General features: G+C 45.5%; 1 protein-coding gene across 1 annotated transcript in view; it reads left to right on the forward strand.

The window, feature by feature from the left end:
* Window positions 1–25,879, forward strand: part of HELZ (helicase with zinc finger) — a 3,197,037-nt gene that overhangs the window by 1,120,912 nt on the left and 2,050,246 nt on the right. The gene's annotated exons all lie outside the window — the stretch shown is intronic.

Here is a 25,879-nt window from a genome sequence, read left to right on the forward strand (position 1 = left end):
TCAAAACCAGCGTTGTACAAGATGTCCTTCAAGGATGCATCTGCATTTATCACATATGGGTTGTCCTGCCTCAGGCAGCCCTTCGGTTGGCCGGATTCCAAAGTCTGGGTCTGGCTTCGGCTGATGTCACACTTTCCCCGACGTCAGAGCGTCTGGGGTATAAAAGCATCAGCCGACGCCATCCTCCTCAGTCTTTCTTGCTGCGTGGTGCCGGAAGCAGAAGCAGTTCGCAAGTGCCGGTCGGCCAGCTCCTGTGATTCAGCTACCGAAGACTTCGAAAAAGCTAAGTACCCCGTTGGGGACTCTTTCTTGCCTCAGCCGATGTCAGATAAAGTTAATAATTGTTTAACTTGTGGGAAACAAATACCTCATAAGGATTTCCACTCTTAGTGCCTCCCCAGCCTAGGCCCAGACCACGACGTTTCGGCCTGTTCTGCCTGTGCTTCTTTCAACCGACGAACTCTTAGACGTCGGTCGGAGTTTGCAGAGGAGTTTTTTGGGGCTAGTTTTGCTTATAAGATGCCGTCGGAGACTCCGACTTCGCAATTAGTTAAAAAACGGAAGGACAAGGACCGACACACGCGGACCGCGGTTTCGGCTGAAACCTCGGTCAGGCCTACCGCGAGTGTCTCGGTCTCGGCTGAAACCGAGTCCTTGGTACTTCCTGTTACCGAAACCATTAAGGCTTTCTCTAGGGCTAAGGCTGCTAAACTTACTAAGGCTTTGCCTCCCAAGGTTTCCTCTCAGAGACCTTCTACTAGCTCTCAGATTCTTACCCTAGCAGAGGATCTGATCTCTTTAATTAGAGGTTCCCAACCTCATCCGGACAGGGGCTCTCAACCACCTCCAGACAAAAGGCCCAGGGTTGAGCCCTCTGATCCCCAGTCCTCAGATGAGTCCACGGATGGCTCTGCTCTGTCAGACCACCAGGAGGAGGCTTATTCGGCCTACGAGGATTCTGATGCTGAAGAATCTATTCCCTCGGCCTCCCCTCCTGAAGAGTTTTCCTTTGGAGAGACATTACACTCTATGAGAGAACATTTTCAATGGCAGGGTCAGGAATTCTCTGATTCCAGAAAGAGATTAAGGACCTTTTTACATTTACCTCAGCATAGGCCCTTAGCTATACCTCCTGTTTTGAATGTCATTGATGATGTGTACTCTGATGTTAGTACTGCCCCTGACTCTCTCCCTCCGGCTCCTGCCAGACCTGATAGGTACTACAGGGTCCCGGACTCACATTTACACCTGTACAAGGCCCACTCTGCTGATCCAGAAACTATTTCCCAGGGCCCAAAAGGGGTTGCAGCTGCCACTGCTAAAAATCCTCTTCCCTCTGAAAGGGAGTCCAGAGCATTAGACAGATGGGGTAAGAAAGTGTATACTTCTGCAACTTTTTCCATGAGGGCATTAAATTGTCAATTTCATATGATACAGTACCAAGAGTATTTACTAGATGAATTGCATAAGAAACTGTCCTCTTCTGAACCCCTTGATCGCAAATCCCTTCAGGATCTGGTGCATAACTCCCAGCAGGTTAGTAACCATTTCTTGCAGTGTGGTTATGATGCATTGGAAGCTTCATGTAGATCAGCTATGATAGGTGCAGTTATACGTAGGCATGCCTGGCTGAAGGAACAATCTCTGCCAGACCATGTTAAAGCTAAGCTCTTGGATGCTCCTGTGGAAAAGCAAAAATTATTTGGTTCCACGGCTCAAGAGGTTTTAAAGAAATTTGAAGAAAAGGCAAAATCTGTGCAAACAGTTAAAGACTTTCTGCAAGTCCAACCACCGAGATTCAGCAGAAATTGGCCTACTAAGAATTGGTCCTTTCCGGACTCAGACAGATATCAAAGAGGCAGGAATAGGCGTGCCAGAGGTAGAGGGCAAGCTAGAGGCTCCTACAGAGGCCGTCAGTGGCAGCCTCCCAACCAGAGAGGTAGTGCAGGAACTACAACTGCTACACCAGGACAGACTCAATGACTTCATTTTGACTCCGCCGACCAGGGCTCAATTAGAAGCACCTTTGGGCGGAAAGCTTTCTTTATTCTCAAAAAATTGGCACAGCATTACAAGGGACACATGGACACTGCAAATAATAGACAAAGGATACAGGTTCCATTTCCACTCATTGCCAAAAAGAAAAGGCATGCCAGACCTGCCACAAAATCAGAGGGCAGAGGCTTTGAAGCAAATTACCAACTTAATGCAAATGATAGCCATAGAAAATATACCTCTTTCAGAACAAGGCCAGGGATTTTACTCCAGATTATTCCTTGTTCCAAGAAAAGAAAATCAATGGAGGCCTATTCTCGACTTGTCCGCACTGAATACTTACCTCATTGTGCCAAAATTCAAAATGCTGACTCTACAGCAACTCCTTCCCATGCTGGGCAAGGGGTCTTGGCTGGTGACTCTAGACCTCAAGGAGGCATAACTGCATGTCCCTATTCGACAAAGCTGCACAAGACACCTCAGATTTCTTGCAGGGTCAGAGCATTATCAATTCTCAGCATTACCCTTTGGCTTATCTACTGCGCCCAGAGTATTCACGAAATGCCTGGCATCAGTAATTGTACACTGCAGACTTCATGGGATTCAAATCTACCCATATCTGGACGACTGCCTAATACAAGCGGACAGCAAGCAAACTTTGTTAAAGGACTTGAACTATGCCATCCACCTGTTACAGGCCTTGGGATACACAGTCAACATCCACAAACCAAGACTGGTTCCATCCCAAAGAATAACTTTTCTGGGTGCGGATCTAGACACAACCACCCAAATGGCCTTTCTCACAGAAGAAAAACAAAAACAACTACCAGTGTACTTCCAGAATCTGACCAGACAAACTCAGCTGACTGCAAGGAAAATCCTGCAGGCCCTGGGTTACATGGCATCTTGCATTCTTCTGATTCCACAAGCAAGACTACATATGAGAAAATTACAATGGTACCTAAGAAGTTTATGGACTCAGCACAGTCACAGCTTAGAAACTCTGATCCCACTCATTCCCTGCCTTCAAAAGGAATTTCTGTGGTGGGCTCAAGCCTGCCAGTCGAACAGCGGGTTGCCCTTCAGCAAGCCAAGAGCCAACCAAACCATCACCACGGACCTTCAGACCAAGGTTGGGGAGCACACATGGAGGGCAGATGTATCCAAGGGCTATGGTCGCAAAGAGAGCTGCGCATGCACATAAACCAAAAGGAAATGCTGGCAGTGATGCACGCAATCGAGGCCTTCAAACCTTTCCTTCAGCAAGGCCACTTGCTCATAAGGACAGACAACACCACAGTTATGTGGTACATAAACAAGCAAGGAGGCACCCATTCCTACCCTCTTTGCAGACTGACAATGAATCTATGGGAACTTGCTTTGAAACTCAACATACAGCTACAGTCCCAGTTTGTGCCAGGGAAAGACATTACACTGGCAGACAGCTTAAGCAGAACTACCATGGATGCACACGAATGGATGCTGCACCCAGACATCTTCTTACTCATCACACAATCATGGGGAAGGCCGGAAATAGATCTGTTCGCTTTCCCCCTCAATCATCAACTGAAGAAATTCTGCTCAAGGACATACCACCCACAAGCATGGAAAGTGGACACTCTCTCTTTCAGCTGGAAAGCTCTAACAGTGTATGCTTTCCCACCTCTTCCATTAATGACCAAGGTCCTACTGAAGATCAGGACAGAGCAGCCCAGAGTAATTCTAATAGCTCCAAACTGGCCAAGACAGCACTGGTACCCACTGTTAAAGAGCATGTCACAGACGTCACCATGGCCTCTCCCCCCATGGCCACTCCTACTGACACAGCACAATTTCAGGACTTTGCACTCCAACCTGAAAACCTTGCAGCTAACTGCCTGGAGAATACCATGACTCCTCCTCAGGAAATCCTATCCCAGAGAGTGAAGGATATTATTATGGAAGCTCATCGCCCTTCCACAAGGAAGGCATATTCAGCAAAATGGAAAAGATTCCACACCTGGAACAAAGCAAAGGGCCTAGATGTGACTGTGATGAACATGGCACATATACTGGAATATTTGGCAGAATTGTCCCACAATGGCCTGTCTTACTCTTCCATTAAGATACATGCCTCAGCAATCTCAGCAGAATACAATGTTAATCCACCTGTCTTCTCTCATCCTCTCCTAAGACAGTTTCTAAGAGGAATCAAAAACATCAATCCTCCAAGGAAACCACCTCTACCTACTTGGGACCTGAATTTCGTGTTGGAAAAACTAACACTTCCTTCCTTTGAACCAGCAGCATCGGCAAATCTACAGTTTTTGTCTTGGAAAACTGCCTTCCTTCTGGCCATAACCTCAGCAAGAAGAGTATCTGAGCTACAAGCTTTAATGTCAGTGCAGCCATTTCTTATCTTTCATCAGGACAGAGTTTCTTTGAGGACCAATCCTACATTCATGCCAAAGGTGGTATCCAGGGTATCTTTGAACCAAGCTATTCACTTGCCTACATTCTTCCCACAACCACAAAATAAAGGGGAGAGACTTCTGCACACCCTGGACATACGCAGACAACTGCGCTACTACTTGGACAGAACTAAAAGTTACAGAAAGACTGACCAGTTGTTTGTAGCATATGCTGCTGGGGTACAAGGAAAAGCAATTTCCAAACAGACAATTTCAAAATGGATAGGAAATTGCATTCGTTTTTGCTACTCCTTTCATGGAAAAACTGTGCCAGCTAACATTAGACCTCATTCCACGAGAGCCACAGCCACCACCACAGCCTTCCTAAGAGGGGTGGCTACCAAAGACATTTTAGAAGCTGCTACATGGAGCTCCGTGCATACATTTGCCAAGCATTACAATTTACCTTTATACTCCAGATCCAGAGCAGGTTTTGCTACGGCAGTCCTGCAGGGTATCTTAACTACACCATCCTTTACTTAGTACCTCCACCCCCAGATTGGCTATGGTATTCTACCCATATGTGATGACTGCAGATGCATCCTTGAAGGACATAGTACAGTTTTGTACCTACCATAAATGTAGATGTCCGATAGGTATGCATCTGCAGTCAGGTTTACCCTCCCTCCCCTCTGTGGTATTCCTAGGGTGCTTACCCCTCCATTAGCTAGCTGGGAGAATCTATTATGGTGTATTTGTTTGTATATACATGTATATATATTTTTGCAAATGTTTGGAATTTTATTGCATCTCTCCAAATTTAGCCTTCCTAGAGGGCACCTGGCATCTGGGGCAAGAAAAACTGAGGAAGATGGTGTCGGCTGATGCTTTTATACCCCAGACGCTGTGACGTCGGGGAAAGTGCGACATCAGCCGAAGCCAGACCCAGACTTTGGAATCCGGCCGACCGAAGGGCTGCCTGAGGCAGGACAACCCATATGTGATGACTGCAGATGCATACCTATCGGACATCTACATTTATGGTAGGTACAAAACTGTACTTTACTCAATTCCTACCTTCCCTTAAACTGCATTCATCCGCCTGAACATTATTCTGCATGTATTGTTCGCACAAATTCAGTTTATTTCTATGTAATTTGCTTCTTCCCTTAACTAAAGATACTCTTCTATTTCTTTTATATTTTTTATTAAATTCATTACTTTAAATACAGTTGGTTTAGATTTTGATTTCCATTTTCTAGTAATTGTTTTGTTGGCAGCCAACAGAAATAAACTTAACAAGGCCTTTATATGTTTGGGCAATTTAGATCCTGTGTCCCATCTCAAAACAATAATTTTCTTAATTACAGCTATTTGCTCCCCAGTACTTCTGACAGAGTACTCTGTAGGGAATTTTAAAAATCTGCCAAGTCATTACATTCCCAAACAGCATGTTCTTAATTACCTCTTTCATCCCCATCACACCTTCAACATCTGCTGGGGGAAAATTATTTGTTCCTTGTAGCTACTATAAGTGCAAATGTAGCAGTCTTAAAAATGACATGAGCAGCAGTGACATGAGTTCTTAACTTTAAAATGCACTGCTTGAACCTATACAGTTGATAGTTTACCTTTTGTTTGTTCAAATTTTGGCATGGGAGCTTTTTTCTTTGTGTGTATGTGGTTTATATTTTTTGACTTATTTAGATGAGTTTTCATGAAATGCCAGCTAAGAGCATCATGGAGTTGGGAATAACCCTCTCCCTTGTGCACTAAATGGGAGCACAGGTATGTAATAGTTTATTTTCTTGTGGCTTTCCTTAAAGACTTAAGCTTTCATGTTTTGTATTTGTATGCTGCTGCATCTATCTTACATGTGGTGTGTGTCCCCAAGGATCTACATATATATTCCCTCTAGTTCTTGTCTTTCTTGTAACCTTAAGCTGTGGATGGTATCACTGTAAGCAGCATTCAGTATGTCCTTTTTCAAAAGCATCGAGTCTCCTGCCCCTCTGAAGTGTCGTGTTAGACACAAGGGTATGACATTGCTCATCACAGGCTGTAGTGCATCCAGGTTCTCATTTTTGTTAGCAGTGCAGTGGATTAGAAGCTCACGTCGGAGCCCCAGAGTTATTTATTTTATATCAGCTGTCAATTTAACACTGAGTAAGTAGAAGTAATACTTAGAACTATGTACAGTTCAGTAAATCAAATTGCTTTGATTTAGTTAGGCAAGATACATGGGGTAAGAAATACAGCATATAGTGAGACTTATTTAAACTGTGGTAAATGTAATGTTTTTGTCATAACGATTTCTGCTGCAGTGTAATGCTTGTAGTGGCTCTTCAGGTACCATACTTACCTTTGCTGGGAAGTTCAGAAGACCCTGAGCTGTTTCTTTTCTTTCTAATGCTTTGATTCTTTTTCTAGCACTTGTACTGTAGTGCAGCATAAGGGGGATCTGCACTATTGAGGTACCAGCTTTCAGATGAGATATTTGGACCGTAGTGGCATGAGCTGATGGTAACTTAGGCATTGTAAAAGATCTCACTGCAGTTAGTGAAAAAGTGGAGAGACCCCCTCCCCCCCAAACATTTCTACTGTGTAAGTACTACATTGGATTCCCCTGAAAATAGTACACGTTTAATAGGATTTTTCTGGTCAATAAAAGTAAACAAAGTAAAACTGTGCTTTATGCATGAGAAGGATCCTCTGGTGAATGTCTACTCTTCTGTCCTGATTTCCAGAGCTTTGGGCAACCTCAGAGTAGTGCTGATGTTCATTAGGTCACTGTTGGACTATTCTTAAGATAAATGAGGCATATCTTTCCAAGCACTGGACAAGCCACCCAGCTTCCAGATGCCCAAACTACTGAATAAATCATCTGAGAGAGCAGTATAAAGTCAGTGGTTAGTGTGCCAAATTCTCAGACCTTTCTTGCTGGTAAAAAGTTCCATCTACTGTGGCTTTGGATGGTTGGCTAGTGCTTCTTTAGAGTTGGACGGAGAAGTACCCCGTTGGAGACTGCTTTCCATTTTTTACTAGTTTTGTGAAGGAAAGTGTAAACTTCTGTCAAAATTTGTTGCTGGAGGTTAAGGTTAGGTCTTTTTGGTGGTTGTCACTGAAATATTTTCCCTCAGACTTTACCTTTCTAGTCAGAAGGGACGAACATGATAGTCTGTTATCCACTTGTCAGATACTTTTTCTCTCAAAGATTAATCTGGGTCACAGTCCCTCTGAAATTTTGAAAGCAGAGGAAAGTTGTATGGGAGGTTTTGATCTTCATTCTGTCTTCCTGTTTGCCTCAGCTGTCAGTGACTCTGCTGTGGCCATATTGGATTATGTGGACCACTTATTGGGTTCTCTTGGTCCCTCTGGTGCTACTCATCAGAAAGTTGCTAAAGACTAATAGGAAGGCATGCCCTCTGTGCTGTTTGGCTGTCTCATTTTGGCAAAGAAGAACCACTCTTGCCAGCATCAGAGGAGGGAGCAGATGTTCCTTCATGGGACCTCTCTGAGGAGACTGATTCCCAGGGAGAGGACAATTTACCAGAGAATCTCCTAAGAATAGGAAGCATAAAATTAGGCATTTTCTTTACCTGTGTCTCCTTCAGGGCAGACGAAAAAGATTGGCTGGGTTTTGGTAAAGGCTTGATGTGAGTGTGTTCAATCTCACCGTTTGTTCTTACACATGGGTTCGGAGCCGATCCTCGGCTCCGAGTCGGCCACATAGCAAAGCTCTGCATCTTAGAGAAGCTTGAGACCAGGCTATATCCCACAATCCTCCCTGCCATTACTCAAATCTAGTTTGCCGCTGCAACGGGTCACATCGTTAAGAGAGCTCGGACCAGAGAAAACTTGTTATTGACAGGTAAGATAGTTATTGTTTTGTTAAAAGTTCTTATAGTTCTTATAGTTATTGAAAATTTAGTTTCTGATACTATAGTGTGTGTGTGTGTGTGTGTGTGTGTAGTGTAGTTAGTTCTTTTATAGGTTTCCCTTTGGGGCCTACCTTTCCATAACCTATAGCTATATTTTTTCCTCTTAATTATAGCTAGTGTTAAATTTTCTCTTTTTTACAGTGAAATTGTTTTTTGCTTATTATGTCTGAGAAAGCCAAGTCTGGTTTTAAAAGGTGTCAGTGTGGGCAGAAAATGTCCATCACTGACAACCACACTTCCTGCGTCTACTGTCTTGGCCCTCTCCACTTGCAAGAGGATTGCTCTATTTGCCATTCCTTCAGTGGGAGGGTCATGACAGATAGACGCAGGAAACTTATAGACAAGGGGACTTCTTAAGCCTGCTTTCCAGGAGGCCTTGGACAAGTCTGACCAGGCTTCTAAGTCCTCGAAGGGGTCGAAGATGTCGGAGCCCATGTCATCGGCTCAGAGTTAATCTTCTAAAGTTCGTTCGCCGGTTCCACAGACTTCGGGGCCGAGCGTCGAACGTTTATCTCTCACTGAGCCCCAGGTCTTGGAACCGGTGTCGGAGCTACCGCCACCTTCCATTCTTCGGTCGGTGCCATCTTCGGCCCCTTCGACCCGATCTTCCAGACCATTATCCGATACTGATGTGGATCATGTCGTGCAGAAACTTATGGAGAACACGGCCCTTTCCAAGTAGATTGCAGTTTCCTCCCAATTGGTGTCGAAACTAGAAGGCCTTTCCTTATCTCCAACAGGTCCTCCTTCGAGACCCATCCATTCTTCGGAGCTGGAAGAGGATGAGCCAATGATAGTGGAGCCCTCGATGCCGAAACCGTCCATTGCACGATCGACACCATTGACCTCGACTCCATCGGAACCTATAGGTGAGTCGCGGAGTCGACGATCTCTCCTTGGTTCCGGGACCGAGAGTCGTACCGACCTTTCGATGCCGACTCTCCCTCTCGGGGCCTCGGCGCAGATTGGCTCGGCTCCGTCCTCGGGGTCGAGACCCATGGGCCCCGTGTCTGGGATTCTTCCATGTTCTTCGGAACCGGGGGAGTCCTCGACCCGAGGTTCAGGGGTTTTTGACCTTATGAGGAAGGTTTTGTCTGCACAGACAACCACTTCATCGGAGGCGTCTTCTCCCTCCCCTAAGGAGCCGCTCTCTGTTTCTGTTCCCACGACACATCCAAAGCGTGGAGCACCATTTTCTCAGCCATCCCCAGAGGGTGCCCCCTGTTCCTCGGAGGCCTCACCGGAATCTCCCTCCGATGAGGTTCCGAGGAAAAGATTGTGCAAGAGGAGGCACTTAGATTCCCCACAGGAATCTCTAACTTCTGACACTGACTTGGATGAGTCAGAGGGGTCCCCAAAATCCCCCTCCGGGGATGTCTCATTTGCGGACATCTTGGAGATTTTAAAACAGAGGGGAGATTGGCAGTCCCTAGCCCCCACTGAGGACGAGTCGGTGTTGCTGAAGACTTTTGGTGCTCAACCTTCTACCTCCTGGGTTACTCCGCCCTTTGATGAGTTAATGGATTTGATTGCTCGAAGGGCGTGGGAGACACTGGACACAGTGGAACCGGTCCCTCGAAAACCAAGCAAATTTATTACCGCTCCCCAGGACAAGACTTATCTCACCAAAGGAGTCCCAGTTGACGCTATGGTTGTGGCTGTAGCCACTAAAAAGGAGATGTCGGAGTCTTCCTCTTCTGTTCATCCTCCTAATAAGGATTCTAGGACTATGGACAGATACGGGAAGTGCGTTTTTAGTTCAGCGACTTTTTCCATGCGTTCGCTAAACTATTTGACATTTTACACGTCTACAGAGGGATCTCATCAAGGAGCTGGGAGATACCCTCCAGGGTAACACAGATGCTGCTGTTTCAGATAAGGTAACAGCACAGCTTAACACCCTTACCTCCATAGTGAACTCGTCCATGAGGCTCATCTCGTATGCGGCTGAAGGGTCGAGTATAGCCGCAGCTTCAGCGATTGCTCTACGAAGACGATCCTGGATGCGGCTGTGCTCATTTGCGGAAGCCTTCAAGTCTTCCTTCACCAACGCCCCCTTTGATGGTGCCACTCTTTTTGGGCCCAAAGTGAAAGAGACATTAACTCGGTGTGAGCAAGAAGGAAAGACTCTGTCTGCTGTCGGAGTCCGTTTTTCCGTTCCATCTAGACCGTATCCCGAAGGGCAACGAGGCGGAAAAATGTGGTTCCGTAAAACTCTCTGGGGGGGGGGGGATCTTTCCAGGCCACACAGAGTGACCCCCCCCCCCCCAGAGGCAGGGGGGGGCAGACATGGAAGATGTCGCCCCGGCGGCAGAGGGGGTCCGCAGAACCAAGGCAACAGGGATCCTATCCCTGGTAAGCCTTTCCAGCACTCCTGAATGGGGGCCCGACTGTCCTGCTCTGGAGGCAGTCGGGGGGGTCACTTGGCTTTATACCCACAGGCCTGGCTAACTCTCACCTCAGACTCCTGGGTAAAAAGCATTGTAACCAGAGGATACAAAATCCCCTTTATGTCAACTCCACCCCAACAAAGAAGGTTTCCATATGTGCCACCCCGTCTGCAAGGCCCAGCAGCAATAGAAATTTCAAAGCTGCTCAAAAAAAGAGTCATTCAGCCAGTCCCGGCGGACCAAAAAGGATCCGGAACTTACTCAAGGTTCTTTTTAGTTCCAAAAAAGACAGGGGACTGGAGACCCATTTTTGGATCTCGGCAATCTCAATGCCTTCGTGAAGAAGGAAAAGTTCCGGATGGTCACGCTTCAATCGATCCTTCGATTTTTGCAGAAGGACGACTGGATGTGCTCGATAGATCTCAAGGACGCGTACTACCACATCAAGATGGCCAGACCGTCCAGAGATCACCTGCGCTTCCGGCTGGGAGCCAGTCATTTTCAATTTCGAGCCCTGCCCTTTGGCTCACCTCAGCCCCCAGGGTATTCACCAAATGCATGGCAGTGGTAGCGTCTCACTTGAGATGTCTAGGATTTCCGGGTATTTCCCTATCTGGACGACTGGCTCCTCACCGCCACCACTGAGCATCACCTCATACAAGCCAGAGACTATACAGTCAACCTTTGTTCCCACCTAGGGATTTCCATAAACTTCATTGGAACAGACTTAGATACGCGCTTAACACTGGTAAAGCTCCCTCAAGTAAGGGCTTCATCCCTCAAGGAACAGGTTCTTCTTCTACTGCAATGCAGGAAAGCCCCGGCCAAATTGGTGTTGAAGGTTTTGGGACTCATGGCAGCGTCCCTGATTGCAGTTCCTATGGGGAGATTGCACATGAGGCTCCTCCAATGGCTGCTGTTCACGCAGTGGTCGTTCCAGCAGTTACCCCTAACGCACGAGATTCTGATAACAGATTCTTGCAAGCGAGACCTCTCATGGTGGGTGTCCAGTCAGGATCTCACTATGGGTCGTCCATTTGTTCTACTGAATCCGACGGCCACGATAACCACGGACGCTTCTTTGATAGGGTGGGGGGGACTTTTTCAGGGAAGAACAGTCCAAGGGGAATGGTCCAACATGGAGTACAACCTTCACATAAATGTTCTGGAAATGAGGGCGGTGTTCTTGGCGTTGCAACACTTTCAAACCCTCCTACCTCTAGGAACAGTAGCAGTTCAGACAGACAGCATGTCTGTAGTCTGGTACATAAACAAACAAGGGGGAACCAGATCTTACCCATTATGGAGAGAGGCCATGAGAATTTGGCAATGGGTAGAGTCCACGGGTTGCTTTCTGATAGCAACGCACATCCCGGGGTCATCCAACGTCATTGCGGACAGGTTGAGCAGAGCCATCCTGTTACCTCACGAGTGGTCCCTCAAACTACAGGTGGCGGAAAGAATTTTCTGCAAATGGGGCCAGCCTTGCTGCGATCTATTCGCCTCCCCGATGAATACCAAATGCAGAAGCTATTTTGCCCTTCTACCCCCTCCAGGGGATGTCCCCAGGGACGCACTGATACACGATTGGCCCCCAGGTCTCCTATATGCATTTCCACCTACCCCCTTGATTCCCAAATTTCTTCAGAAAGCCATGAACCTGGAAAGGACAATTATACTCATAGCCCCATTCTGGCCTCGACAGATATGGTTCCCCTTTCTTCGAGCCCATCAAACAGAGGAATCATGGATCCTGGACCCAGTACCAGATCTACTGACACATTCGTCAGGAGTTCCTCACCCGTCTCTTCTATCCCTCAAACTAGCAGCTTGGCTGCTCCACTTCCCCGCCTAGCCAGGTCTGATCTACTTTCTCCGGCAGTTCAACGCATTTTGGTTGCCTCTCATAAGGCTTCCACTGCAAAACTCTACAGGAGTAAATGGAAACGCTTTGTGTACTGGGCATCTAGCCAACACTTGGACCCCCTGGTTGCTCCTTTACATAAAGTTCTAGAATTTCTATCCATCCTTTTCCACAAAGGAGCCTCTACTTCCACACTAAGAGTACAGTTGATGGCCATATCCAACTTCCATGTTGGTGAGGACGGTTCTTCTATTATGTCCCACAGGCTTTGTAAGGCTTTTATGAAAGGTTCCTTCCATCTTCGACCGCCCGTCAGAGACCCTTTATTCCCATGGAATTTAAATTTGTTATTGTCGCAACTAATGTTGCCACCCTTCGAACCAGCCTCTTCTTGCCTCCTGAAGTTTTTGTCGTGGAAGACTCTTTTTCTTGTAGCGGTTACTTCAGCTCGAAGAGTGTCGGAGCTGCAAGCACTATCAATTAAACCACCTTACTTAATTTTCCACCCAGATAGAGTTTCCTTACGAACAAACCCGTCTTTCCTTCCTAAGGTATGTTCTGTCTTAAATATTAATCAGTCCATTGAACTCCCTACTTTCTTCAAAAACCATACCAGCAAGTTGGAATATATGCTGCACAAGTTAGATGTCCACAGACAGCTAAGATTTTATTTGGACAGGACTAAGGATTACAGAAAAACAGATCAACTTTTTGTTGCATTTGCAGACAATAAAAAGGGCATGGCAGTTACAAAACGTACGCTTTCTAAATGGCTTACTGATTGTATAGCCTTTGTGTATTCTAAGTCGAATCAGGCCTTGCCCACCAAACCTAAGGGCCATTCTACTAGATCCGTTTCCACTTCCTTGGCTCATGCAGCTCACCTGCCTTTGGACACGATTTGTGCAGCAGCCACGTGGTCTAAACCACATACTTTCATCGCTCATTATAGAGTTGACAAAGCCTCCAAAGACAGGACATCTTTTGGTTCCACTGTGCTCAGGAATGTTCTTCCATGAGTCACTCAGGGTGACAGAGCTAGGGACGCTACCCCGTGTGTAAGAACAAACGGCGAGATTGAACACTCTCACATAAAGAAGTTATGTTCTTACCATAACGTTCCATGTGGAGTGTTCATCTCGCCTTTGTTCTTACATTCCCCCCCTTCCCTCCCTCACATGTTTGGAAGAATGAGTAGGACTAGAGTCTTGTCCACATGTCTTTACCTCTTCCGGGTATATTGCCTCTTACCTCATTGGGTATATTTCGTTACCCTTTAGTTAATTTGTCAGTGAGATAGTGTCTCCTTGTGGCGGTATGTAGCCTTAGCACCTCAGGTTTATTGTTAGTCTGGTTTGCTTGCAAACTAGATCTGAGTAATGGCAGGGAGGATTGTGGGATATAGCCTGGTCTCGAGCTTCTCTAAGATGCAGAGCTTTGCTATGCGGCCGACTCGGAGCCGAGGATCGGCTCCGAACCCGTGTGTAAGAACAAAGGCGAGATGAACACTCCACATGGAACGTTATGGTAAGAACATAACTTCTTTTTAAAAGCTTTTCAGTCTTCCCTTTATTTAAAAAGAAACATTTTCTCTTTCTTTCAGATTCTGATTCTCAGCTTGAGGGATAATAACTAAATTTCAACTGTTTCTCAAGTTCTTGTTCCACAAAATGAGGGATCAGACTCTGAGTAAAGTTTTTCTTCAGATTCCCCATATGAGGAGTTGTTTTTTCTGATAGTATTTCTAGAATGAAGGAGTCATCTTAGCTGGAGCAAAAATAAATACCAGAGTTCCAGCAAATATATCATGATTTTCTACAGGTGTATTTCCTTCAACCTGCATCTGCTCCTCCTGATTGCCAGCTAAACAGGATGCTTTTGTTGAGGCTAGCAATTTGTCTTATGGTCGGATACCTGCCTCCAGAAATTCTGAAATTGTATAAGGCTCCTTATAGACCCAAAGTTTTCTTGTATCAAACCCTAAATCAGTCACTGTGTACGTTTCTCTGACCAAACTATCTTCTGCCAAACACTTTGTAGCAGGTGTTCCTGTTCCATCGGATAAGGGTGGGAAACCCTGTAATATGTGTGGGGTGAAAGTTCATACCCTTTCCACCTTAGCCGTCAGAGTAGTGAATTGCTAGGTTGACCGTTTCCGCTGGCTTCCTTTGACAATATGAGAAAGTTAATTGCTACCCTTCTTTCTTCAGGGATTAAGACTTTTCTGAATCCTTTAGTTTCTTCTGTCTCTCAGGTAAGTAAACACATACTAAAATGTTATTGTGACACTGCTGATGCTGTTTGTAGAGCAGTTGCCACTGGGTCAGTAATGCCAAGATTTACCTGACCTTTTCCTGTATTTACTAGGGGTCGAGAAACCATAAAGAAATACTGTTTGACTCTTCTGAGATACTCAAAAGATTTGGTGAAAGGAGGAATGCTAATTCAAGGGTGTACTCTGGGTTGTCACACACCCTCTCGCAAGCATATTTAGTAAAAACCTTCCTTCTAGTTCAGGGCCGTTCATAGGAAACGGACCAGGCAGTCAACTCAGAGCACAAGGAAACAGTCATTAAGAAAAAGACAGGATGGTTTAAAAAAGGAGGATCCTCCCTAAATCAAGGACAACCTAAGAAGTCAGATTGACTATGTTCCTCATCTTATTTTTTCACCCACCCCACCCTGGCAACCCTGAAAATATTTCCCAAAGACTAGATCTTCACAGTTACCTGTGGCACAAAATAATCTGGGTTCTAAGAATAATTTAAAAGGGATATAAGTGGCAGTGGTATTCCCTACTTTCCAAGGGGTCCCTCTTCACCAATCCAGTAAAATCCCCTTTTTCCTTCTGTTGGGATCAAATGCTGTCTCCGGGGATGAGAGAGCCTGTTCTCTAGATGAAATAGAATTATACTCAATACTTTTTTCCAGTGACAAAGAAAGAAGGAAAATGCAGACTGTTCTAACCCTTTCTTTTCTAGACCTTCACATCAAGATTCTAAAACTAAAAATGCGGTCCTACAAGTCTGTTACTTGTCATTCCTCCCCCTCCATTTTTCTGGTGATTCTAAAACACTCCCTCTTATTCCAGTGCTCAAAGATTTCAGGCGCTTAAGATTTTCTGAGTCCGATTTACTTTTTCAAGTTTTGGCCTTGCTCTCTGGGTTGTCAGCAACTCCAAGAGTATTTGTAAAGTTCATAGCACTTGTAATAATGCATTGCAGGTTACAGACCATTAACATCTTTCCATATTTAGACGACTTCCTTATTTTGCAGGGTCTTTTCATGAGCTGCTAGGAATAGCTTTCTTGACTAAAGAACCTTTTTCCTCAATCTGAGATGTCAGTTGAAACTTAGAGAAATCCTTTTTTATTCCATTTCACCAGTTAGCATCTAGATGCATCCCTGGCTTTTCTTCCCCAGGACAAACTGGAATTCTGCCAGGAACTGTTTCTCATCTCCACCAGTCAGATTCAGTCAACTGTCAGGGAATACCTCAGGATTCTAGATTTCATGACTTCAAGAATTCTCATGATTACTTTAGCCAGAGTTCACTTGAGGAAAAATTGGTGGCTCATGAAATAATTTTGGACCTAGTGTATCACCCACTAACTTTTCATGTCCCAGTGCTGGAATTTGCAAATAAGTTACTCTGGTGCATGAACCATTTGTCTTTCAGCCAGGGTTTCCCTTCTAGCCCCTACTCAGTCCATTACCTCAGATGCCTTAGGCTTTATTGTGGAGCTGTGTCCTAAAGGGTGAAATTCCAGTATCTGTGGAACAAGCAGAACAAATTAACTCTTAAGTGTCAAATAGACTGTGCCACTAATAAATGTCCTCTAATCTGTAAACCATGTTTGGATTCTGGTCCTCTGCTAGTAATCGCAGACTGCACCATGGTGATATGGTAAATAAACAAGGGGGTACCAAATCTATCTCCTTTGCAGATTAGCTGTAATAGCCTGGGAACTTGCAACTCTGCATAATCTGGCCAACTAAACTGCTTGCATCCTTTTGGAGCAGTAAGATATTCTTCATGTTTCACTATTGCAGTCATCACACATGGGTTATCTGCCTGCAGGTAGCTCTCGGTCGGCCCGAATACCAGAGACTTGGTATTTGTGTGTCGGATGCTGTTGCTCCAAGACTGACGTCAGGTAGTCAGGGGTATAAAAACAAGCAGCAGATGCCATTACCCCAGTCTTTCTTGCCAAGGAGCCCGAAGCAGAAGCAGTTCGCAAGTGCCAATCAGTCGCTACCTGAATTTTCATTTGCAAATTTAATAATCCCGAAGTCTTCTAAAGCTAAGTACCCCGTTGGGGATCCTTTTTTCTTGCTCTAACCAATGTCAGAAAATGTTAACAATTGCCGTGCCGGTGGAAAGCAAATACCTCAGAGATTTTCATTCTTACTGCGTCACCTGTTTAGGCCCATACAGAGACGTCCCTCGCTGTTGGTTTTGTGCCTTATTTAACGCCCGAACCATTTGTCGTCGGGCTGACTGTATCACTAAATTCTTTCGCTCTTGATCTCCGTATTCTGAAATTGCTTCGGTAAGCCATCCGACTACCAATATTCCAAACAAAGGTAAAGATAGACAGACTGCATAGTTCCAAAACTGCCGACGATGCTTCCGTTTACCTAGTTGCTGGTACTCAGTGAGGTGCTTTTGCAGCCCTTGATGCCTGCTTCAATGGATTTGCAGGGCTGTACTGAGACCCATTCGGAGTCCGGTATGCTGTGAGACTCTTCGACTATGGAACCTGCAGATGTCTCTACCTTGGATGGGTCTGGAGCTGCCGCGCTGGCACTGACTTCTTGAGGCAGTTATTCACTCAACCAATGTTCAACTCAAACAGACGACTTTTTTTAACCAAAACTACCAAGTTTCTTAGGCCCAGAGTACACACCACGCCTAGAAAACAGATGACCAAAGCTCATGCACCTTCTCCCATGCCACAAAAACAAATGCTTAGAATAGCTGAAGACCTTATTACGCTGATTAGGGTACGTCAGCCTTCCCCTGTTAAGAGACAGAGTCCAGTCCCTTTCAGCTTCTACAGACCAGGAGTCTGATGACTCTGAGATTCTGATTATGAAGACATGCCCTTATCTGCTTATGAGGATTCATATGCAGAGGAATCCTTTCCCTCTGCCTCCCCTCCAGAGGATATTTCTTTTGGTGAAACCTTGCATACCTTGCGAGAGCATTTCCACTGGGAATGCCAAGACTATCCTCAGTCCAAAAAGAGACTCAGAGAATTTCTAGAGTTGCCTCAACACAGTCCCTTAGCAGTACCCCCTGTCCTGGATGTTGTGGATGATGCTTTTATGGAATCCAGTCTTACTCCTGACACTTTACCTCCTGCCCCTAGGAAACCAGACAGGTACTACAGAGTACCTGACACTCGCAAAATGTTCATCGTGTTTCACTGTTGCAGTCATTACAATTGGGTTATCCTGCTGACAGGCTACCCGCAGTCGGCCTGAGTTCCAAAGACTAGGTCCGGCGTCGTTTGCTGTCGCCTCTTCCCTGATGTCAGTGCGCCAGGGGTATATAAGATGCAGCCGACGCCATTCTCTTCAGTCGTCCTTGCCGCACAGTGCCTGAAGCAAAAGCAGTTCGCAAGTGCTGGTCGGCCGACTCCTGAAGTTTTCAAATTCGAATTTCAGATCCGAAGTCTTCATTTAAGCTAAGTACCTCATTGAGGAAACTTTCTTCTTGCCCCAGACCGATGTCAGATAAAGTTAATAACTGTATTTCTTGTGGGAAGCAAATACCTCATAAGGATTTTCATTCTTACTGTATTCCTTGCCTAGGCCCTGACCATAACATTGCTAATTGTCGGTTTTGTGCTAGATTTAACCAATGCACTATTAAGCGTCTGTACGATTTTGCATTTCATTACTTTGGCAGAAGATTTAATTATATAATGCCATCGGATCAGCCGACTACCAGAGTTTACAAAAAACGTAAAGAAAGGGACAGGCATCCGAGATCCAAAACTGATGACGAGGCTTCTTCTAGGCCTTTCGCCGCCCCTGACGCCCACTACCTCAGAGCCACAGGCCGCTTCCGACTCCCACGTGGAGCCGACTGGGCCTCTAGAAACTCAAGGTATTGGGCACTCGGAAACTATTCTCTCAGATGGGTCTGGAGCCGTTGAGCAGGCATCGGCTTCTAAGGGTGTTTTCAGGCCTACACCGTTATATGTGAAACCTACTTCAGCTACAAAGACAAAGACTAAAGCAGCTCTAAAGACAAAGAAACAAGTACAGCATTCACCTGGACAGGCCTCCATGCCTAAAAAACAGATGCTTAAAATGGCCGAAGACCTTATTACTTTGATCAGGGGTTCCCATCCCCCTCCTGAAAAGAGGCCCAGGCAAGAGTTAGAATATGAATCTTCAGACCAGGTTTCCATTTCCTCTGATTCCTCCTCTGAACAGGATTACTCTATTCCTCCCTATGAGGATTCTGATGCTGAAGAATCTATCCCTTCAGCCTCTCCTCCTGAGGATTATTCTTTTGGGGAAACACTGCATACTATGAGGGAACATTTTCACTGGGAGTGCCAAGATTACTCAGAATCCAAGAAAAGGCTCAGAGATTTCCTTTTATTGCCCCAGCACAGGCCCCTTGCTATCCCGCCTGTTTTAGACATTGTAGATGCATTTACAGAGTCCAGTTTTTCTCAAGACTCTTTACCACCAGCCCCTGTTAAGCCAGACACTACAGGGTTCCTGATTCACATAAATTTCTCTATAAGAACCCTGCAGCTGACCCAGAAACCATCTCTCAGGGTCCCAAAGGGGTCAAGGCTTCTACTGCAAAAAAACCTATCCCCTCTGATAGGGATTCTAGGGCCCTAGAGAGATGGGGCAAAAAGATTTATACCTTTGCTACCTTGGTTGTAAGGGCTTTAAATTGCCAATTCCATATGCTTAATTGTCGGTTTTGTGCTAGAATTATTATATCTTTGCTTAAACAGAAAATGCCAGCAAATACAGAATGTGCAGACAGTACAGAAATGCAGGATTTATTACATGCAGCTGAACAAGTTGGAAAGCATACTTTGCAATGTGGTTTTGATTCTCTTGAGGCCTCCTGCAGGGCCGCTGTTACAGGTTCTGTCATTTGGAGGCATGCTTGGTTAAAAGAACAAAATTTGCCGGATCGTGTAAAAGCAAAACTATTAGACGCTCCTTTACAGCATGATACTTTGTTTGGCGCTAAAGCAGAAGAGGTGTTGAAGAAAATGGGGGACAAGGCTAAATCTATGCAAACAGGCAAGGATTTCTTGCAGGTACAGCCTCCCAGATTTAGCATGAACTGGCCTACAAAAAAATTGGTCCTTTCCAGTGTCAGATAGACCACAAAGAGGCAGATACAGACGCCCCAGAGGCAGATCACAGCCCCAAGGCTCATACAGGCCTAAACAGTGGGCTGCTTCTACTTCCAAGAGTGGAGAGGAAATATCGCAGCCATACAGGAAATGGTCTCATTGACTTTCCACTTCCAGCACCAAGCACTTATCTTTTGGCAGCCCCTTTGGGGGGAAGCTAGCACTTTTTTCACAAAATTGGCACATGATCACCCAGGACAAATGGGTTCTAAATATAGGTTCGCAAGTCTACAGGTTCCACTTTCACACCGTGCCAAGGCAAAACGGTATGCCAGACCTTCCACACAATCAGTGGGCAGAGGCACAAATACAAGTTTCATCCCTCATGGACATGAGGGCCATTCAACAAGTACCAGAACAAGAGCAGGGTCACGGATTCTATTCAAGACTGTTCTTGGTACCCAGAAAAGACAAAGCCTGGAGACCAATACTAGACCTATCTATTCTAAACACATATCTGGATATTCCAAAATTCAAAAATGTTGACTCTACAGCAGCTTCTGCCCATGTTAGGCAAGAAAGCTTGGCTTGTGACTTTAGATCTAAAAGAGGCATACCTGCATGTCCCAATCAGACAAACATGCAGAAGATACCTCCGATTCAAAGCTGGCTCAATGCACTACCAATTCTCTACACTTCCCTTTGGCTTATCTATTGCGCCCAGGGTCTTCACAAAGTGCCTGGCACCAGTAATTGCATTTTGCAGACAAAGAGGAATACAAATATATCCTTACTTGGATGACTGCCTTATTCAAGCGGAGAACAAGGACATTCTACTACAGCATCTGGCGTTTGTAAAAAGATTACCGACAAGCCTATGGTACACCGTAAATGAGAAGAAATCAAAACTTGTACCCTCTCAAGAGATAATCTTCCTGGGTGCAAGCTTAAATACAACTGCCCAGATGGCTTATCTCACACCAGACAAACACAGACAACTGACTACTTATTTCAAATGTTGGCAACAAAGACCCAGTTATCTGCAAGAAAAATTCTGCAGGCCTTGGGTTTCATGGCATCCTGCATTCTGCTAATTCCATATGCAAGACTCATTCTATTCTCATTTAATAAATATTTTATTTTAGAACTTAAACTGTGCTGCGCTTATTTTGTCTTGTAATGCATTGCATTTTTGGTTTTAACTGGGACTCTGACATTTTGTCTCCTATGATAGCCATGTAGTTAAAAGATAGCATGGAAAATGTTTTATGCAAAAATAAGTGAGCAAGTTATTTGGGCACGTGTCACCTCTCACTGGGGGGTATTTGAAACAGTAGATATCCTTCCATATTACTTTCTCAGTATTCATAACATATGGAATCTCCTGCCAAGGATAGCTCAACATCTAGCCAGTATATCAAAGCTTTTCCTTCCTCCTAACATCATACATCAGGCATATGCTCCCTGTGTAAGCATAAGGCATAAAGGTGACGTATGAATGCTCCATACCCAGACCTTCTTTGCCGCCTGTCCAAGTGCCACAGTTAAATGTTGGACTGACCGTCCATTGTTGAGCTGGCTTCTAGCTAGCCATTTACAGATAAGTGCCCCATTGGAGTTCCTTTTTTTTCTTCCTTCATTTGTGTAGTTGGGGTTCATGTTGTTCAGGAAGGGAAAATGTCATTGTGGGAGACAGATTCATAAAGACTGTCACAAGAAATTTGTTCTTCCTATGCGCTTCACATGATTTTATCCAGCATACCATTTGTCAGGCCTTTGTTCCCAAAACACTTCATAGCCATCTGTGTTCTCTATTTATCTTAAGAACCAGTGTTTCAAACCTTTGACCCAGGGTACCATGGGTGAGTCTGCCCATCCTGAGGTACACCCATCTCTTAAAAAGATCTGGAAGTCTCAGTCAGACTCTGCTGCTGTCCAGCCTCTGCTGGATCTCTCTCTCTCAGTGAGTGAAGACCCCAAAAACTGTCCAGTGCAGTTACCCGTATCCTGTGGTGTGATCCTGTCAGATACTCGCATGAAATCAGCTTCTTAGACATCCTCTGAGGCGATGCAGACATCTGCAGTTGATATTGAGGGGGAAAACTGCTGATAATTTCTGAAGGGCCTAGGGGATTCCCCAGATTCTGATGAGGGAAGAGGTCCCTGGTACCCTTATTGAGGGTGTGTGCCTCTGGGCCTCCTAGGTTGGTCAGAGATATCATCCCAGTGAAGAAGCAGCAGAAAACTAAGCACATTCCTTTTGCTGTTAAGGATCCTCAGAGAGAATAGCAATATTTTACTCCAAGCTTGTTCAGTGCCCTGATGGTGTTAAGATTGTCTCAGGGGGTGGCTGTTCCTGTTTCTCCTTGGTTCTGTACACCAGCTCAGAGGATTAGAGAGAGTCTGATTCTTCAGATTAGGAAATGGATTCAGGGGATGAGGCATTTACAAATGCTTCACAGATTCTCTCTCCTTTAGACTATGGTTCTGAAGAAGAGGATTCCTTTGAGGAGGAGTTCTTTGATGCCACAGTAGTTTGTACAATGGAGCATTTTGAATGGGACTGCTCACAAGTCTCTTATATTCAAAAGAGATATTGTGAGCTGTTGCAGATGGAATCTCAAACTTTCTACTAACCCAGTGATTGCGAACTTATGACATGTGTGTCAGAGATGACACACCAGCATTCACCAACACCCGAGTTCCCAAAGAAACTGAATAAACAAAAATACAGAAGTATGTTACCCTGCACTTATCTCTTAAAACTCAGCAACAAAAAAGTCATTAATTGATATGAAATCAAATGCAGTGTGTGCCGTATTTTTTCAATTCAAGAATTAGTGTTAAACGTAGGGTAATATTTTGGTGCACTGTTTCAAGCCCTATTATCATTGCAATTCTAGATGTCCTTCAAGGATGCATCTGCAGTCCTTACAAATGGGTTGTCCTGTCATCAGGCAGCCCTTCGGTCGGCCGGATTCCAAAGTCTGGGTCTGGCCTCGGCTGGTGTCGCACTTCACTCGACGTCATAGCTGCAGTTCTTCGGGTATAAAGGCATCAGCCGACGCCATTTTCCTCAGTCTTTCTTGCCGCGTGGCGCCCGAAGCAGAAGCTGTTCGCAAGTGCCGGTCGGTCAGAACCAGAGATTACTACTACCGAATACTTCTACTACTACCGAAGACTTCTAAAAAGCTAAGTACCCCGTTGGGGACTCTCTCTTGCCTCAGCCGATGTCAGAAAAAGTGAATAACTGTTTAAATTGTGGGAAACAAATACCTCATAAAGACTTCCACTCTTACTGCTTACCTTGCTTAGGCCCAGACCACGACGTAGCAGCTTGTCTAGCCTGTGCTTCTTTCAACCGACGAACGCTTAGACGTCGGTCTGAATTTGCTGAAGAGTTTTTCGGCCCCGGTTTTGCCTATATTATGCCGTCGGATACTCCGACTACGCAAATTTCTAAAAAACGCAAGGAAAAGGACCGACACTCGCGGTCCGCGGTTTCGGCCGAAACCGCGGTTAAGCCAACCGCGAGTGTCTCTGTTTCGGCTGAAACAGAGTCCACGGTTCTTCGGCCGAAAGCTTGCCACTTACCGAGGCCTCATCCAGCTTGGCTGAATCTGCTACGGCAATCCCACCTGCTCCTGCAGGTTCTCAGGATTTATCAGATACTATCCCTTTGGATATTTCTACCCCTGCACGTGGAGCTGCTAGGCCTCCTGCATCCATGTCGATTAAGGCCTTTGCCAGGGCTAAAGCAGCAAAAACTACCAAAACTGTGCCTGCTAAGACCCCCTCTCACAGGCCCAGTTCTAGTTCACAAATGCTTAGTCTAGCAGAGGATCTCATTTCTTTGATCCGGGGATCTCAACCACATCCAGACAGGGCCTCTCACCCACCTCCAGAGAAGAGGACTAGAGTAGAGCCCCCTGAGCCAGTTTCTTCAGATGGCTCCTCTGATGAATCAGATAATACTGACCCTCCAGAGGCCCCTTTTTCTCCTTATGAGGACTCTGATGCAGAAGAGTCCATTCCTTCTGCCTCTCCGCCTGAGGAATTTTCTTTTGGGGAAACCTTGCATGCTATGAGGGAACATTTTCAATGGCAGGGCCAGGATTTTTCAGACTCTAGGAAAAGGCTTAGAACCTTTTTGCATTTGCCACAGCATAGGCCTTTAGCCATTCCTCCAGTACTTACTGTTGTGGATGATGCTTTTAATGATGCTTGTACTGCTCCTGACTCTCTTCCTCCGGCCCCTGCTAAGCCCGATAGGTACTACAGGGTTCGGACACACATTATCATTTGTATAAGGCCCCTTTTGCAGATCCCGAAACTATATCCCAGGGACCCAAGGCTGTAGCAGCTACCTCTACCAAAAACTCCCTCCCCTCTGAAAGGGAATCCAGGGCCTTAGAGAGATGGGGTAAAAAAGTTTACACTTCTGCTACTCTTTCAGCTAGGGCCTTGAACTGTCAATTCCACATGATCCAGTATCAGGAATTTATGTTAGACCAGTTAACTAAAAAACTGTCCTCAGATGAACCATTAGACAAAGAATCTGTTCAGGAAATGGTACATAACATTCAGCAGGTCAGTAATCATTCCTTAAAATGCGGCTATGATGCACTGGAGGCTTCCTTTAGATCAGCCATGACTGGCACAGTGATCAGAAGACATGCATGGTTAAAAGGCCAGGCCTTACCTGACCATGTCAAATCAAAGCTACTAGATGCTCCCATGGACAAGATCAACTTGTTTGGCTCTCCTGCACAACAGGTGCTGAAGAAGATGGAAGAGAAAGCAAAATCTGTCCATACAGTCAAAGATTTCTTACAGGTCCAACCTCCAAGGTTTAGCAGGAATTGGCCCTCCAAGAATTGGTCCTTTCCAGACACCTCCAGAGCTCAGAGAGGCAGGAATAGGCGATCAAGAGGCAGAGGTCAATCCAGAGGTGCCTACAGGGGACGTCAGTGGCAGGCTAACAACCAGCGAGGTACAGACACAGCCACCACCACTACTACAGGACAATCACAGTGACTTGGCTCTGGCACCGCCTACCAGGGAACAACTAGAAGCACCCTTAGGCGGGAAGCTAGCCTTATTTTCAGTAAACTGGCATTACATCACAGGAGACAAGTGGATTTTGCAGACAATAGACCAAGGTTACAGGTTTCACTTCCATACTCTACCAAGGAAGAGAGGAATGCCAAACCTACCTCCAAATCAGAAGACAGAAGCTCTAAAACAAATAACTCACTTACTAAGGATGAGAGCTGTAGAAAAAGTACCATCTATCGAGCAAGGCCAAGGATTTTACTCCAGGCTCTTCCTGGTACCAAGAAAAGAAAACCAATGGAGACCTATTCTCGACCTGTCCACTTTAAACACATACCTCATTGTCCCAAAATTCAAAATGCTGACCCTACAGCAGCTTCTTCCCATGTTGGGCAAGGAGTGTTGGCTGGTAACTCTAGATCTCAAGGAGGCATACCTGCACATCCCCATACGACCAAATTGCAGAAGATACCTCAGATTTCTTGCAGGATCAGAGCATTATCAATTCTCAGCATTGCCCTTTGGCTTATCTACTGCCCAGAGTGTTCACGAAATGCCTGGCATCAGTAATTGCTCATTGCAGGCTTCAGGGAATCCAAATCTACCCTTACCTGGACGACTGCCTGTTATAAGCGGACAACAAAAACAAGCTAGCAGAAGACTTGAAAAGGGTCATTTATCTACTGCAAGCCCTGGGATACACAGTCAGTACAAAAAAGTCAAGGCTGATACCATCCCAAAGGATAACCTTTTTGGGTGCAGAGCTGGACACATCAAAACAAATGGCATTCCTAACAGTAGAAAAACAGGAGCAACTCATCTCTCTACTTCTTGGCATTAACAAAGCAGAACCGGCTAACAGCAAGAAAAGTCCTGCAAGCCTTGGGTTTCATGGCAT

The sequence above is a fragment of the Protopterus annectens genome, chromosome 10.part0 (assembly GCF_019279795.1).
Source record: "Protopterus annectens isolate FY-2018-M chromosome 10.part0, PAN1.0, whole genome shotgun sequence".
Classification (NCBI taxonomy): Eukaryota; Metazoa; Chordata; order Ceratodontiformes; family Protopteridae; genus Protopterus; species Protopterus annectens.